Here is an 18,591-nt window from a genome sequence, read left to right as displayed (position 1 = left end):
GTTCTCTTTGGTCTGATAATTGTTTTGATTTCTTTCCTCCAGAGGAGCCAAATCCTGGCAGGTCCCAACTTTATTTGTCCATTTCATGTTTGATGCTGGTGATTATGGGTGTCCCCTTTTGAATGTTTAAGCCTGGGATGAGTCTCACCTGGGGTGCTAAATTTGGCTAGTCTAAGGCCTTCTAATAAATAGGGAGAGGTGAGTGCCTCCAGAAGACGAGTCAGCTCTCCTGAGGTTTTGATATGTGCACAAGCACTGCTCCTCTGCCCTGGCAAGGGAGGGCCATGGCAGTGATGCTCAGGGACCTGCCATGCCATTGTAGGAATCCATTCCTTCACATGCCAGCTCTGGTGTTTCTCTTCCCCAGTCTGCAAAGTGTGCTTAATTAACTTCCCATCTTTGGTGGAAGTGGTGTGGGTTTGAGGTAATCAGTCCCTGGGAGGTCGCTGAGATCTTCAGCAACGACCAGGACCAGCTTGTCAGCTGCCATGCATTGGCATAGCTCCATTAAAGTCAGTACAGACCAGCTGAGGTTTCTGGACCCACAAATGTAATTATTGTTATAATAATAGCATCAAACAAGTAATCATTATTTTTACTCTCTCTTTTCATTTCGAAATGAGAAAATTATTTCCTCTTGGATCAGTGAAAGTAATTTACATTATGCACGATAATGGTCTACATGAAAATATAATTATTATTCATTTGCATGGCACCATCTGGGCACTAGAAGCTTTAGAGACACATGTGAGGAAAGGTCCCTGCCTTGAAGAGCTTACAGGCTGAATAGCAAGTATAGCTGCTAGTGCTTAACAAGAGTCACATGTGGAACCTCTGCAGTTTTACCATCAGGGACCTGTTCAGCACAGGACTTCCACAAACTCTTCTTCAGTGACTTCCACTCACTCATCAGAATTTCTCTGTGATTAGCACTGCACACCCTAAAGGTAGGTTGAGTCAAAGGATTGATTAGCATGGATGGATCAAGAAAGAATCTAGTAAGAGGCTAGTGTTATAAATTGGCTGCCCAGTTTTTGGGCAAGTAAAGAATATTTCCAGGATTCACTGGGAAGCACAAAATGGTTTTGGTGCCTTGTGGACCTCTGCCTCCTATGGAGTTATTCCCAGGCTTTACATGAGATACAGAATGGAATGCTTTACTGAATTTGAGTAAGGGCTAGAAGTGAAGAGACCAGGCCTTATAATTGTGTGGATATAAAACTTAAGCAACATGTAACATTACCTAAACTTATATATAGTGTAACCTTGCTGAGTACCGAAAGGGGCAGTGCAGGACAGTTAAATCATGTGACTTCTTATTTTTAGAGATGATTAGAGAATTCCTCCAAGGGATGAACTATTTATAACATGTCTATACTTTGCTTCTTTTCTTTTTTTGGTGATGAAATTAAAACAATAAATGAATACCAGTTAATTAAAAAAGTTAGCTAAAAAAGATTTCACACTAGTGTGTGGTTGACTCTGAGGTCAGATCGTGAATACTTCCCACATATATTTTGTTTTCAATCTACTGTTCTGTTGCTGTTCTATTATTAGAGAGTAAGTGGGATGCTTATTTAAAACAACTCTACAAAGCTGAATGACACTGCAGACTTCAGTTTAACTTGGATTTGGTTGAATGAGTCACGGACAGTCATTTTTACTTCATGCTGCAGCCTTTGCTTGCCCTTCAGATGTACTTTTTGGTTCAGTTGTGTTGGTGGAATCTGGGTATTTTTCTTCGACCTAGTGTTATTCACTGACTTTTTGTCATGGTGAGTTTTAGATTTCATGCTCTCTGAATTTTTGAGAGGTCTCTCATTTTGTTCTTAAAACTCAGCCTATTTGTAGGTAGTTTTGTTCTTTATAATTGCACTGTCTCTAATTCAGGAGGACACACAGTTCAGTTAAAACATTGAACGAAAAAGCGGTTGAGGTTGTGACTGTATTGACTAAAGTCAAGCGAGTTCCCTGAAACTCCATCCAGCCCACTGACCCTTACTTGGAGAGGAACAGACAAACCTGAAAAATGACATTTCAGTGGGAAATTTTTGTTTCTTTAGAATTGTACAGCCACATGTCATAGAGGCAAAGTAGAGACCACATCTCACATGTTCTACCTGTAAGTTTAGCTGGGTGAGAACTGGCCACACTTCAGGAGTTGCCCAGGGTCATTAGTTATTTAAACTGAGGAACTTTTCCCTCAGCATGGCAGTGTACCTGGAACTGTAACCAGCTAAATGACCATCTGCTAATTATGAAAATGTAAACTGGACTTCTCTGTAGAAATGGAGTGTTACCAGAGATCCGATTGGAGTCATCTTGAACAAGCATGTGAATAAAAAATAATCTCTTACCAAGCTTATGTTACCTGGTTGAAAAAATACTCTCATGAAAAATAGCAGCTTGTCTGCAGTGGTCCACATTTGGGTAGCTGGAGATGAATCTAGGCACCTAATTATATTGACTTAGATGCTTATGGGCTTGAAACTTTCAATGGATGCGTGACACGGCTGTTTAAATATGTAAATATGAATTCAGATGGCTACTTAGGGCATCTAAGTTCAGCAGCTTGGCCTACAACATGTAAAACCCAAGCAAACAAGCAGAAGAGGAGTAAATGTAGTAAACAAAGCTGTTAGTGTGTATACACTAGTAGAGTAATAATACCTTGCACAGCTACTGTGCCTCAAATTGCTCACATTTTGGCATTCACTTGAATTGAGTTTAGTCACTCAGTTGCATAAATAGAAACTTGGAGGTGCTGCCTGCTAACAGTGAACATGCAGCAGTACCTCAGCAACGAACTGGCTTTTTGGCAGCTTTACAACAAAAGATATGCAAGTCTTCAGTGCAATATTTTGATAAGTCATTGGTTCTTATTAAAATAATAATTATGGTGATAATTATAACTGCAGTTGGCTCTGACTGAGCTGCTGAGTTGGGGACGGCAGGAGGAGGATTATGAAATATTCTCATAAAGCCATCTGAATCCTGCTCTTTTAGCTCTGTGCACACAAATGAGGACGATTGTGTCTGTAGTTCTGGCATGTCATGGCAGTGCCCATGTGCTGTTTGGGTGCCCACAGGAGAGAGCTGGAGATTCCCATGCAGTCTGCCTCACAGGCAGATCATCGTCCCTGTGTTTGTGTTTCTAATAACAGAGATGTGGTCAAAATAGGGGATAGTGTTTTACAGCAGTACTGTGATAAAATAGTGTAATAAGCTCATGGCCATCTGGCTTTCTGTGGTCACCTCTGTGACGTTTGCTGTGTCTGTGCCTTCATAGCAAGATCCTGTCATCTCATTCCCAAAGGCCCAGGTTAGGCACCAGTAATATTGAAAACAAAGGGAATTTGGTAGGTTTTGCAGGCAGCACTGTAGCTATGATGACACTGTCCCGAGCCTTTCTAATCTAATTCAGTATTAAACATTTACACTGGCCAGGCTGCCACCGCATTGACCTCCTGTGCTAAGTGACTGCAAGTGATTAATGACTATTTATTAGGAAAAGATGGTCTCAAACCCGCTCACTTTACAGGCAGTGTAAACAGTGATTTCCTCTCCTCACCCCCAATCCCCAGTTATAAAATGTGATATTTTTTTCTCTTTTATTTCTTTTGAAGTTGATTTTTTTCCCTCCTGGATATCTGAGAAGAGCAAACTGCACTGGCCATTTCCTGCCCCTCTCGTGTGAAGCTGCAGTGGCCAATCTAGAGTGTGAGTTTTGGGTGCTTGCTCCCCTCCATTAGGGCTTCAGTGAGATGCCTCATGGAACAGGCAGGAGGAGAGTTAGTGCAGGATAAATTTGTGTATGGGGAAGAACAGAAAGGTCAGCTTAAGGCTCTGTGGGACTTCTGAGAGCATAACCAGTTTAAAAGCGGGATAAGTTAAAATGCGTTTATCATGCTTTTAGAGGACAGGAACTTTCCAGAAGGGAATCTCATAACAAACGGTCATTTAAAGAGGTAGTTGACACAGAAAGAGCCAGGTTTATTTGACAATTTAGGTAAGTTCCTGTAGCCTGGGACTTTAGTTCTGAAGGTGCTGTGGGATCCATGGGTTTAAGCACATACTCCACACAGTAGAATTTGACTCAAAGGTATTTGATGTGACAGTTAAGCTGCAGAGTTTGTTTGCCTTTATACAACCAAATATATAAGTAAAAAGTGCTTTACTAGATTTCAGACAAGTTTGACAAAGTTTTCTAAATGGTTTGGGTTTTGTCCATTTTAGTACCATCACCAGTCTGTCAGACTGAACAATGATCTCATGCTCTCAGAATGTTATCAGTAGGTTATTTTGTAGTTTTAGTCCTTCAGGAGATTTTCACTTTATAGTTGCGGTGATGTAAATTTACAATAATTCTCACATCAAGGACTCATACTCATGAATGAATGTAATTATGGAGGGGGGAAAAAAGTGTCTTGCAGGTCAAATGGTTCTTTGAGGTTTCCATATTTGGACAGTGTGGACAGCTCAGCAACTGCTGGAGCATTTTGTTGCTTTTGAAGTGTCACTGTAATTTTGCAGCGAGCGTTCAGCAGTCACACACTGTCCTCTAGATGCTCTCTGTTTGTGGAGTGTGTGTCACTTGGAAGGGAGAAGTGGAAGGAAGCCCTTGAATTTCATACTGTCCTGGATTCAGCCTCTGGGTTGGGTTTCCAGTTTACTTACCAGACCTAGCCAGGCTTTGATCTAAATTCTACCACCTAGACAAACCACTTCAGTGCTTTGAAGCCTTTGGTAGAGCAAGGTGCTATATGATTTGCTTGTTAGTAAGTGTTTGTATTTTGTTCTTAGTTTTAGCATAGTCTCGTGTATTAAATTCCTCCTCCTTCTTGAACAATTCACTCCTGTTTCTGGAGCTTTTGTCAGTGGTTGCAGAGGCTGGTTCAAGGGAGTTATGGCATTGACTTCAGTAACTCAGCTGGGACTGTGTTGGTTAGGAGGTGGATTAGTGTGCTCGAGGTCTCTATTCCACACCTGGTAAATAGTAACTCCGTTATGGAACACTGTTTCTCCTTTGACTAAATTGGTGTGGTTTTGTTTTCCTTGCTGTCATTGCTAAGCTGCTTTCTTCCGAACTTGTAGCTGTCCAGTTTGAAAGAGTGTTTCCTGTTTGCTTAAAATAAACACTTCTGCAGCATTTGCCTGTTTTACGCTGCCTGCAGACAGCAAAATGTGTCCCCAAGTGTTCAGATCTGTTGCTAGGGTTAGGATGGTAGTTTCATAGCAACAGAGAGGTGCCAAAGGTGTTTGAATCATCTCTTTAGTAGCGAGTTGGTGGTTTGGTGGTTTTTGCATTTCTCCCCTTCCTGTTTACAAGGGTAGAATGTGTTCAGGGCTCAGTTTTGCACTTATACAAACAGAGGCAGGAATACATACCTGTCTTCCACAGTGGTCATATATTTGTGAGTCTCAATGCCAATTAATATAAGCAAGAGTTGCCTAGTCTAGAATTTTCCAGACTGGCTGTTGTCTAGAAATATTCTGCTTTGCAGCATGTTTAAATGAGCCTAGGACTTGGCAAGTCATCACTTCATCAAGTTCGTGCTCTTAATAGCAGATTCTTTTAGAAAATCTTCACGTTTAGTGTTCGTTCAGACTTTGATCATTATCCTATGTAAGCATGATGTGTGAGAGATTTCTATACAGGACTGGTTTTGAGGCACCTCTGCCAATTAAGTTTCATCATTTTCGGTGTGCTCAGGTGTTTGCTACAGGATGAAGATGTAAATGAGAAAGAGCTTGAGTAATACAGTACACTGAGAATAACCTGTGGTTCTTCTGAGCCACTGAGTGTTTTCACTAGGAGCTGGAGTGCAGACTTGAATGTAAAATGAGTCAAGAATAGTCTTATGAATATGATTGTGTTAGGGTGTTTTTTTTTAATACAGTCTTTGTATTTTCATTTAAGTTGTTAAAGTGAAAAGGGTCTTAAAATAAATGTCATTCTGTTGTCCCAAAGTGTTCCATGATAAAAAAAGGGAAAAATGGTAGTATTAGATAGCAACACTTATTTAACTGGATTTTATAAATATTATTTCTGTAAAACCTAAAAGTGATATAAATCTGTGATAGACATTACGCAGTAATTTAAAAGTTAAAAGAATTGTATATTATTTTGATTTTAGTTTCTGTCCTGTGTCCTGAATGGAGATTACTCATGATAATAGTGATTGACGGTGCTGGACAGGTACAGCTCGAGTTCCTGCATGTTTCTGTTAGCAGTGGTGGAATTATTAAATAATCACTCTCCATTTTTAGTGTTTTTATGATTGCCAAAACTTATAATTCAGGATTTTTTTTTTTAAGGCCCTTCATACTCTGCTGGCCTTGTTTGGTCTCAGTAATAAGTTGTGCAATGTTAATAATTTCATCCCATGCTGAATTACTGAAGATGCTCATGAATTACTGAAGACTGCACTTGAGTTTTGCATTATGCATGGAAGTATTATGTTGATGGCAGGCGTGTTGAATCCATCTGTGTTGCATTATGCTTTACCTCTGATTCTCTCAATCAGCTCTTAAGAGGTCATCTACTTCAGTAAATGTATTACTGATGGACTTCTTGGGCCAGATTTGAAAGGAATGGGTGGAGTTTCTGAACGGGTTCAAAATGCCTGCTTTGTATTCAAAATTTATTTGTATTCTGTGTTAGAATTTAATTTAAATGTATTGATCCCTACATAAGAAGATTTCCAAATTGCTCATAAGTGATTTTTCTGCCCGGGGTTCAGCCACCGTGAGGTTAAACTGCAAACATTTATGTTGAAGGACTGTCTTGTATTCACATCAGCTTGTGCAGTGTGTCAGCTTGAGTGGTTGGTTTATGGTGTTTTTAACAGTTGGACTCGATGATCTTAGGGCCTCTTCCTACCTTGATGATGCTACGATTGTATGAGGCTAACTTTGATGAAAAATCAAACAAAACTCAGGGTCTAGAAGAAAGGTGCTGTGTCTAAGGCTGTGTGGCAGCACATGGATGTAGATTCAACTCCCAGCTTTACAGAACGCTGCTTGTGTGGCCTTCTCATGGAGGAGGAAAATACAGGGCTGGTTGTCTCTGCTTCCCATTAGTCAAACAGAAGCACTAAGTCACTGGATATGGGCCTGGTTTGTGTGCACCACTTCCTGGCAGACTACAAATGCACCTATTGAAGCTGCACTGAGAGGCCACATTTGCCAAACAGCCTGGTCTGTTTGTTGTTTGGAGTTTGGTTTTTTTTACAAGAGGGTGACTGTCCTGGATAGACCAGTCAACCATAGGAGTTTGAAGGTTTAAGGGGCATTCATAACCTGACAAGTGACTCACTTGGGAATACAGAAGAGAAGGTGTATTTGAAGCAAAGCATAAGTGGTTTTTTGCCACGATATCTCTTGAGGATTACCATGACTAAGAAGATGGTATAAATGTACTTTGCTGTGACAAATTCTTATTCCAATACCAGGGCAAAAAATGGTTGTTGCATACAGCTCTGTGCTTTGGGTGTGTGCCCAGCATCACCCCTACAGGGTTCCCAGAATCACACAAGTTCTTCTTTTTGTTTCAGTTTCAGAGTCTTGACTTGGAGCCAGAACTAAAACTGATGGTTGACAAAACAGTTGCCAGCCCTTAACCTACCCAGGTGGGTTGTGCAGGCATCTTTCCTGTGACAAGAAAAGAGACCCTCCTGCTTGGGCTGTCTGATAGACCCTGATTTGTTGGGATGGATGGTCCAGGTCTGGACAGTGATGGCAACCACTTGTTGGTTAGATCTTGTTACCAGTGCTATGGGCTTGGGTTGTGCCTAGCTTGCTTTTCAGTGGTTGTTTCTGTTTTGGAGCAGTTGGTGGTAGGGAGCCCATTTTATCTTCTTTCTGCTACATCTGTAATTGGGATCATTTTTCTGTGAGCTGCACACTTCTGTGGCCTAAAACCTGTGCTCTGGGGTAAGTCAGTGAAAGGTGGCATTTCCCACAGCCCAGCATTCACCTGCCAGTAGTGGAAGCAGCTTGTGCTGCTTCACTCCTGTGCATTTTATTTTTAAGGCTTCAGCACTGATATTTATGAAATCCTTTGCTTTGCACATGTCAACATAAATAAGAATATCTTCTGAATGTACCTGGTTGCAAGCCTAGTATTTCTTGTAGGATTACCAATCTCCTTAAGTAGTCCTTCTGTGTGTGTGTGTATGTAGGGGAGAAAAAACAAACCCAAAAACCTTTGACCATTCCAGCACTAAGTCCTCGAGAAGAAGCTTTTCTGTTATCCCTAATGCTCTAAAGCTTGCTGAATAAACAAAATGAACACAGATGTTTCCTCACTGGTGATACAGTTCATAAGAAGACACTACTTAAGGCATTGCTCAGCTGCAACTTAAACTTCTGTGGGCAGGAATCTCTTGACCAAACAATTCAGTCTTACTCAAGGAAACTTCCTGTGAAGTTGAACAGGCTTGCTGAGTAATACTTTTTGTGTTAGCAGTTTATTAACCACTTAATGAATTACTCAAATGTGTTTAAATTAGCCGAAAAGCTCTTTTCTTGCCACAAGGAAATGCTGTGAGGATGCTGCAATATGCTGCTGAGGCTGAGTCCTCTTCTTGGAAGAATGACCATCCACAACAGTGGATGTGCCCTGGGAGCAGAGGGTGCTTCCAGGATGCCCTGATCTTAGACAGCTTTCACAGTTTACCTACAGATGAGATAATGGTTTGTAGAGTAGAGCAGGGCTATGTTAAGTCTTTAAGTCAAGCTTGAGGAATCTGATCACTTAGACCCTGCCTGTCACTACAGATATTGTGTTTGAAAAAAATAAAAAAGAAAGACTTGTATGTATGTGCAAGGACTTATGTTTTAATAATTATTTCAGATTGTGTTTTGTGGATTTTTAGAGGTATCAGTTGCTACTGGAAGGAAGGTGACTTTAGTCACTTAGCTCATGAGAAGTTAGAAACAACCTGTGTAGGATGAAATTATCTTAGAACTGCTTATTTCTCTTACTACTCTGTTAACTCCTGACTCTTTTTGGGAACTGTTGTTGCACTTATCTCCAAATCCCTTTTTATTGAAAACGTACTCCTTTATTCCCGCATCAGGCTGAGCTTGCTGTTGCTGCTGTTTCTGTTGGCCCAAGGCAGGGACACGTGGAAGTGTTCAGTGTTTGATTGCTGAGCGGTGCCGTGGCCACTTCCCAGGGCCCACATGTGCAACCCATCGTACCAGGGTGTCCAGCACTGAGCCAGAGCTGTGCCAGACATCCTGCAGGCTTCAACTTCAGCCACCCCTCGGCCCACACAGCGTCTGATTCACCTGCGTCTCGTCATCGCTGGTGCAGAGACAACTCATCACTGCTGCAGAGATGAACTTTCTGTTTGGATTCTCCCTCAGAGCACCATGGAAACTTGGTTTCATGTCCATGTCTGTGGTCCCTTTCAGCTGGCACCTTTCTTCTTTCTAAAGATCAGATATTCATGCTCTCCCTGTCATTTTTTATTCTCACTGATGTGTATCTCTAGTTCTGTTCCTCCCTCCTTTTTCTGAACAAAGATCATTCAGTGTTTCTGAGCATTTGAGTAACAGTTTTGTCCCCTTTTTGCAGACATAGGCCAACTTTGATCAATACCAAAAGCAAATGGTTGTAGAAATTCACATTATGCACTTGCATGCTCTGTAGAGTGTCTTTGTAGCTGGTACTTAGCATATTGCCTCTGGAAATGTGTTTCTGGCATGTAGCTTTTATTTGTGCAGCAAGGGACCCTGGCAAATGCTTCATGTTTGATGTGAACTCACAGCTCTTTTAGATATTGAATAATATAAATAAGGACTTACCAACAAGCGAAAGTGGTGGCAAAATAAGTAAAGGTGTGGGTTTAAACCTTGGAAGTTCATGTGATACTAAGTCTTCATGTGGGCACTTGTAGGGTGCTGTTCTGTGGGCGTACTTGATCCCCCCCAAAGCTGGTGGAGTTTTACTATGATATAGTTACTGTGGGCTAATGACCCAAGTCCTGAGTATATGACTTTGTGCTGGGGTAGAATTAATTTTCTCCATAGAAAATGGGGCTATGTCTTGGACTTGTGCTGGAAAGTGTTGATAATGCAGAGGTGTTTTGGTTATGGCTGAGCAGAGTTTGCACCATGTCAAGGCCTTTTCTGATTCTTGTACAGCCATGCTGGTGAGGAGGCTGGGGGTGCACAAGGAGTTGGGAGGGGACACAGCTGGGACAGCTGACCCTGACTGACCCAATTCCAGACCATATGGTGTCATGCTCGGTGTATAAACCTGGGTGAAGAAGGAGGCAGGTGCAATGTTCGGAGTGGAGGCGTTTGCCTTCTCAGTTCACCGTCACTGGGATGGAGCCCTGCTGTCCTGGGGTGGCTGAACACCTGCCTGGCCATGGGCAGTGGTGAATGAAGTCCTTGTGTTGCTTTGCTTGTGTGTATGAGTTCTGCTTCACCTGTTAAACTGTCTTTGTCTCAGCCCATGAATTTTCCCACTTTTACTCTTCCAATCCTCTACCTCATCCCACCAGGGGAGAGAGTTGAGTGAGCAGCTGCTTTTGTGCTTAGGTGCCAGCCAGGAATCAACTACGAGAGACTTGTTCCAAAATATAATTTTTTTTGATCCTTTATTTTTTATAAAATAAAGAAGAATTAAGCATTTACCTTCAAACAAATTGCTATTTTTAAGCATGTTTAAATATTAAACTAATATTTACAGTAAGATGAAGAGAAACAGTTTTTTACTCTAATTCTAAGTTAAAAACAAAGTCACTTTTCCATCTTCATCTAATGTGTTATGGTAGTTTCCTCTTTGGATGACAGCTGGAGGGGTCAGGGGTGACGTGAACCAACAAAAACTAGTACGGGGTGACACTTCATGGCTTATGTTAACATGGGGTTGTATTGCTAACTGCATCTGTAGCACAGCCTTTGCTTACTTTGGCTGATTTGAAGTCTTTGACTCCTCATTTGCATCCATTTTGCATTGATGACATTTTTATGCCATGGCTGACACTTGTTTCTGTGCTGAAAGTAACTGCAGATTCTGTGCCAGACTTAGTGAAAGGTCCTCATCAAATCAAGTTATGGGGTGGGAGCAGAGCAAATAGGGCAAAGGAATTTGTCACGGCTTTCCACTCCAAGGTGAATTTTTAGCTTGAAGTAGAAAGTACATTGAAAAGTCTGCTGTGAAGTCACTGTAAGTAGAAGTGGAAATGTGGGTATTGGAGAGCAGGCACCATCTTTTTCAGTCAGTTAGGAAAACTACACACAGTATTGGAGGTGATGCCACCCCCGTGCAGAGCAGAGAGGGACAATCCCCTCTCTCGACCGGCTGGCGAGGCTTTGCCTGATGCACCCCAGGACAGGGTTGACCTTCCTGGCTGCCAGGGCACTGCTGGCTCATACTGAACTTGCCATCCACCAGGACTCCCAGGTCCATTTCTGTGGTGCTGTTTTCCAGCGTCTCATTCCTCAGTTTGTCTGTACATCTGGGGTTGCCCCATCCCAGGTGCAGAATCCAGCACTTGCCTTTGTTAAAGTTCATATGGTTGATTGTCCAGCCCTCTGATTTGTCAGGGTGTCTCTGCAGGGCCTCCCTGCCTTGGAGGGAGTCAACAGCTCCTCCCACTTCAGTATCATTGACAAACTGACTTAGTATACCTTTGAGTCCTACATCCAAATAGTTATTTTACCCAATCAAAAGGCCAGCTGAGAAGGGATGATCATGCTTTTGAGGCTGTGAAAAGTCCACAGTGAACTCTCTCAGTAAAGCATGCACTTATTTCCCTCCTCCTCCCATTTCCCTAAAAATTGCTTCTTTCACTTGTGTATTCTCTTTATGATCCCAGCTGCTTTAAAAGAAGCATCTTTCTGTGTTGCTTTTCCATACTAGCAATAGGAAAAGGCTGGTAGCTACTCACGGATATTGAAAGAGACAATGGAAACAGGGTTTAGCATTTTTTTTATATTTTATAAATAGTGATGTAAAATAAACTTCAACTTTGGGTGGGTGTGCTTTGTCTCAAAGAGCACTGCACTGTGTGCCTTACAGTGGTGGCATAATATAGTGTAGCATAATGGGAAAGTTGCAAGCGGTGTTTGAAATACCATATACTGTATTAACAGCAAAAGCAATTGAATATGGAAGGAATTTCTTAGGAAGACTGTCAATTTTCTGATGCTGGAGTCTCTTAAATGAAGACTAGAGGCTCTATGGGAACTAGAAGTTAGTACAGGTATCACAGGGTAATGTTCTACCATGCTGGTCGTAGCAGGACACATCTGTGCTTTTGTGGTGTGTTGGAAGGTCAAAGGGGAGGCAGGTAGTGGAGTTCAGGCTTCAGGTGAAGTGCTGTTCTTGGATATGTGTGTGTGTGATTCATCCATGTCACTATGCAGGAGCTTTACCTAATGCTAATGTTTCTGTTAGCGTGGCTCAAGGACACTGTGCTTGATATTTCCAATTTCTACCTTTTCAAGATCATTTATGAGTTAAATTAAAACGGGAACGCCTGCTATCCTTTAATATGTGGCATCCAGTGGGGATTCTAAATTCCTCTGAAGCTGGTGGAAAAATTTTCAATTCCTTTGGAGGAGTTACGATTTCACCTTAAGGCTTGTTTACTCCAGCATTTGTCCTTTTGAGTTTTAAATGCTTGGCACAGCTGTAAGACCTGAAATATTTAGCAGTGATCGGTAGTGACTGACTGCAGTCAGAGTCACCCGGAGCTTTTCACCAAGTTGACATTTTGTTTTCTAAGCTCAGGTTGATGTTTCCTTTAACATTTCTTACTCAAAATCGAGTTCAGTTTTGGTTCACATTGCCAGGGAGGCAATACAAACTCTGCCCTTAGCTACAGCAGTGTGCTGTGACATTTATACGACGGCAGATGCGTGAACATCCTGAGCTAATGTTTAGGGCTCTTTTGCCAATGCAAAGCATTTAAGGATTTTTCTCCCTGCTTATGAAATGCACTTGTCCCAAATATGGAATGAACAAATACATGTAGAATACATGTTTTTCCCTGTACCCTATTTATTAATGAATCAGCCAGCCTTATATACATATATATGTGTTTATATGCATATGTGTATGGAGGAGGAGATTTCTTGCAGAGTGGAAGTCAGATCAAAGGGTTGATGCTCCCCTTGTAAGGCAGTAGTGTGTCAGCCCATCCCAGGACTTTGATGCTGCATAAAGCAGCTTTAGACTCCCTGTGAACACTGTTTTGTTGCATGGAGGAAGACAGTGACGCTACATCTGTGGAGAGTGAATCTCGAGGAAAAAGAACTTTACAGGTGATAAGGTGAAATTTGTGTTTGTACACAGCTCAGGGGTTTGGAGAGCATAGACTGTGCAGAGTAGTGCTGCTGTGGCAAACCAGCTTTTTGATTCTTAACAAAATTGTTACTGTTAGTCTCTTGCAGCACATCCAAAAGCTCTTGTCACATTTGATTTCAGCTTAAAGCTGTGTAAAGCCTTCAGGTTTTCTTTAAAGGAACTTAAGTTGAGAAGTCATGTCTGTTTGCTACTTTCATTTTTTTTTCCTTGTGGTAACTTTTCTTTTTGGTAATTGAAACAAAAACTGCCCACTAAGTTTTGTTTCATGTTTGCTACATTACAAAGAACATCCTTGGCACAAATTTTATATATATATAGCTGGAACAGAAAGCACAATGAAGTAGAGATTTGGAAGGGAAAGTAATCTGTCTTTATCTAAAATAAATGTTGATAATCTGGTGACCTTTTTAACAGCACAGGAGTGTGATATCTTGTATTTATTTTCAGTCTCCTTGTTTATATAGGTTGTCAGTGGGATCCTACCCGTCTCTTGCCAGTTTCTGTATTTCCCCCCCAGTGTTTATGTGTGTGTCATCTGGAGTTTGGAGCATAAACAGTGCAGTTTCTGCAAAGGAAAGTGAACTCTTGCTAATCTGCTAGAAGTTATCAGCAATATAGATGATAAAGAGGTGAGGAATTATGAGTCTGGAATATAGTAATGAACAATTCCATTCTGGAGCTGTTGACAGGACACTGCTGGAGAAAGTTGTCAGACAGTGAGGAGCAGCATCCTGCCGTGATTGGACATTGCCTGAAAGATTTTAATAACTATTCAGAGTAAAGTATCAATTTTTATTGTTGCAAAACGTATGTCGAGGGCTTTCTCTGAGATTCAGAAAGCTGGAGTAAGTTTGGTAGTGCTTCTGTGCATCACCAAGATGATAATTTCTTTTAAAAGCTGTATTAAAAGTCACTTTGTCAAATAAACAGCTGATCCTCCTTTCTTGGCCTGCTTTTTTCCCTCTGCTTTTAAGAGTATTTTCCCTGTACATATGAGTTGTTTCTCAGAACCAGACAGGGCGTGTCATCATGAAGAAGAGATTGAGCATCTTCTTGGTAGGGACTGATTGGAGCATCTTATGGTTGAGGATACCTGACAGTTGACAGAACTTTGTAACCTCAGCTGAGGAAATGACAAATCAGAAGTACCAGGAGGGATGTGATGCCAGTTAAAACTGTGCAGGAGCTGATGCACAAAGTAATCCTTACTTGGTTTTTATGCACCTGGATTTCCAGTTTCCTGTTGGCATCTTTCTAGCTTGAAAAAATTGAAAGGACAGATATGACAACAAAATGTAACATACAGTGACCTCAGAAGCTTCTCTTAGAAAGTAAACTGTGTTTGCAGTTAGAAAAGCATGTTATTTAATGCTCTAAATTAAGACCTGTAGTAAATTTGGAGAAATAAAAGATGACATAGCAAGTGAGGTACTGACCCCGTTAGTTTTTCTTTGTCATCTGGCAGTTTTTCATAAACTACCACTGTATTCATTATTCACTATTTAAATTAGTTTTTGCTGCCACGTTTCAGTTGATAATGCTGTCTTTAGAATTTTAAACCATATTTAAAGCATATCTTAAGGTAAGAATATATAATGAATCAATCACTATGGAAGATAAAGCAACCAAAGATGGATGAATTAATACTATGTGAAGACTCTCTAGTTTTATAATTTCAAATTAATTCATGACTTGAATTATTTTTTGATTACTAAAGCATTGATAATTTACTAAACCTTGAATTTCTGAGTTCTAGCAATAATTTCAAATTAATGTTACAAGTTGCAGTTCAGGCCCTCTAGTGAAGTTATCCAACATCTCTGCAGTAACTTTATCTTGGTTAAATTAAATATAGAGTGATCTTTGTGCTTGATTCCTGTAGAGAAGTGACCTTAAGCCTTGTGAGGCAGACTACATACTGATGACTTTTGTTCTGCACAGTGCAAGAGTAGCTTCTCTCATTGTCCTGTATCTCCTCCTGAGTTCAGAGGACGTTACAGTTTATTACTGGGATTGGGAGGAAGGATCAGAGGATGCTGGGAGACCTCTTGACTCTGCAGGGGTAATGCTGGATACAAGGGGACAGAACTCCTAAGTTTTACTCTTGCTGACCTTTTTTTGTGGCCTTTGCTGGCTTCTGTGCCTCATTTTCTTTCTGAATTGAGTCTTTTGTCTCTATGGATCTTGTAAGTTGTCTTTGAAGCAGGAATGTTACTTTACTATATGTTTAGGCAGAGAGGCCCCCACTCACAGTGGGGTTATTCAGAGGCTTTTGTGTCACATGTAGTGATTGGTCTGTATTGTGAAAAAGGCAAAGCAAACAAACCAAGAGAGGGGAGTGTGCTTCTGATTTGAAGGCAGGTTTGTGCATAAATATTGGTTCAACTTCAGGAAACTGAAGTGTGTTACAAAAGAAATGTTTAGCTGTAGCTTTCCACATATTTCATTTTTTCATTTTTTTCCTCTTCCTCCCTGCATCTCAGTGGTCGAGGAAAATGCCTCTTCCAAATTAGTATTTTGTTATTTTAACACACATAATTGGTCCTAAGACTTCTGTAAAGCTAACATCAATCTGCTTTCCTTCTATTTGAACCTTTTGGATTTGACTGCAAGACTCTTAGAATTTTATTGTTGTCTTCTGAAATTGTGCTTTATGGGGCTTACCTTTACATTCCTCCACCAGTTTCTCCTCAGAGCTCTGTGTTACTCTATTTGCATCCATCTTTGTAGAAATATTCTACAATATACTATTTACTAGGAGTTTTGGTTCATTTAGCACTTCTTGTGTCCCAGCAGATTGATTTACAGACATTGACTGGTACATGTTGCTGTTTGCTGCTTTCAGAAATGCAGTGATGTTGGGAACTGTGCAGCATTTCATTGCCTAACTATGGTAGTTAAACCAATCCTTGAACTGCAGGGATGGTAAACCTTTTAAAAATTGAATAAGCCTCTAGCTTATTACTCCGTGAGAAAAAAAATGACTTCTTTGTAACATTTGCTGCTGAGATGTTCTTCCTTTAGCTTTCTGATTATTCATCAGCTTCTCAAACTTCTGCCATTGTCATTTATCCTTTTGTTTTAAATATCTCATGAGTTATGATAGATTTGCCAGATTTTCCTAGTTTGGAAGAGAACAAGTTTGAGAGCCCTGAAACAGTTGCTACAATACCAACCCCTGAGAATTGCTGGGATTTTGAATACATATTCAAATAAAAATGGGTTTGGAACATTAATTTTCTGTTAAATGCCGTTACATAAAATTCTCAGGGATCTCACATAAATGTTTAATTCCTACAAACAAAGCCCCAAGTAGATGCTTTATCTGACTCATTCAAAGTTAAAAAAAGAATTAGTGCTTTCTCTGGAGCGAACCTGCAGGAGTTTGGAAAGTCGCTCTGTTAATGTGATTGATTTTTACGTCAAGGATAAATTTTTCCTTCAACACCCAAGTGCAAAGGTTCACATGCCTGCATGGAATAACTAATAAGAGCGTGTGTGATTTCAAAGTCTTCAGGAGGCAAAGGAGCAGAGCATTTCTGTACAAAAATGCCTGGTTTTTTCCTCTGGAGAGCAAGAGGCCTGGTGTGGACTCTGTCAGGGAGAAACTTCTATTAGTCTGTATTTCAAGATCATGTCAAATGGATTTCTGTGGATGGAGCTGTGCAGCTTTTCCTCCCCTGGGGACTCTGGATGCTGTGATTTGATCTGCATTTGGACATTTTTTTGCAGGTGCTGCTTGGGACGTGACACTTCAGTCGTCGTGTAAAATCACAATATTAACGTTGGCTCATTTGCAGCGTGTCAGAAAACCCCCCAGCACTATGAAAATTGTATCATGGCAAAGCCCAGCAATGCAGAAGGGTGGTGGAGAGCCCATCAGTATTCCACCTGCGTGGACCTGCCTTGGGCAGCCCATGCTAATGGGCTCTGAATAAGCTCAACTGTGGGATGGGGAGTTCCAGCAGCAAGTGCCTCACTCCACTCAGGCGGGGTCAGGAGGCAGCTTAGCCTGACATCCATCAGCAGCAGCTCTGCAGGGACACCGGCTGAAGCAGGGGGGTGTTCTTGGAGCATGTGCTTGCAGGGAAAAAGGGGCGTTTAACAGTGTTTGATGTTCATGTGTGTGAGCAGAGGGAGCAGAAGCTTTAAAAAAAAATAAATAAATTTGGGGGTTTTTCTGTCCAAATATTCTAGGCATAATAAATGGAAAAATAAATTAACTGGCTTTTGGTGAGTACGTGATTAGCCTCCGTTTCCATCTGTGTCTCTGTATTTTTGGAGCATCTTAGTTTTGCCAGTCTCATCTGAGGTGAACAGGTTATACATCTGCATGCCTGCAGATTTTATTTGTACTCTCCTGCACAGGTACTCTGGTCATCATTGCAAGCAGTTTATGGGTTAGAGTGATTAGTTGTTACAGGCTATCATTGTGTTGGTGTTGATTTCTCAGTTGAAGCAGGCTTGTATGCTACTTAGGTAACAAGAAGACGAACGCTTAAATGTGAGTAAATGACAATGCAGGAGTTTTATGGGGTGTAGGGGAGCTGTTCTGTGCTGGAACATTGCTGTTTCACCTGCCTGTTGAGAAAAGGATGGTTTTCTCATGCAGTTTTTCACTGCACATCCAATATATGCATGGCATAAAGTCTTGTGCAAAGGGATTTTAAATGTTATGCAGAGGATTCCCTGAGGAAGTTTACGACAAACAAAGCAGCAATATAGGTTATTGCATGTTCATTAGGTGTTTGTAGGTCTCTTTTTTAAAAGGAATTTAGACATGTCATACAATGCAGACTTTGAAATTCTAATCTTTTGGATGGGGTAGCAGAGGTATCTTTAATGGAAATGGTGTCAGGTACTGCTGGAACTACGGGTTTTCTAGTGCTTGAAATGATTGATGGAAGGAGACGAGCAGAAAAGCAAACAACAGAGGATTATGTTTCAAGGCAGAGCTTAAGCTTTTGGGAAGAGTAAGATTTTATTTTTTCTGAAGTGCCTGTCATGGAGATGATGTTACTGTTGGGTACTTCAGTACACTCTGCCAGCCCCTGCAAAACACGTAGATGCTCAAGAAGATGAGCTCACATCTGTGCTTCCTGTAAAAACCTGTCTCAGCTTCCCACTTTTAAACTTCCTATCTTATGTCATATCTTACCCCTTCCTCCCATTTTCTGGGTGTTATCACTGTTCTTCATCTTCTAACCACTCCTGGTTTTAGTTTTTCATTCTCCCCTGTCAATCCCAGTGGTGTGTGC

Source organism: Manacus vitellinus, unplaced genomic scaffold (assembly GCF_001715985.3).
Source record: "Manacus vitellinus isolate BGI_N305 unplaced genomic scaffold, ASM171598v3 scaffold_12_pilon, whole genome shotgun sequence".
Classification (NCBI taxonomy): Eukaryota; Metazoa; Chordata; class Aves; order Passeriformes; family Pipridae; genus Manacus; species Manacus vitellinus.
The sequence above is the reverse complement of the archived record's forward strand: the minus strand, read 5'-3'. Positions refer to the sequence as shown.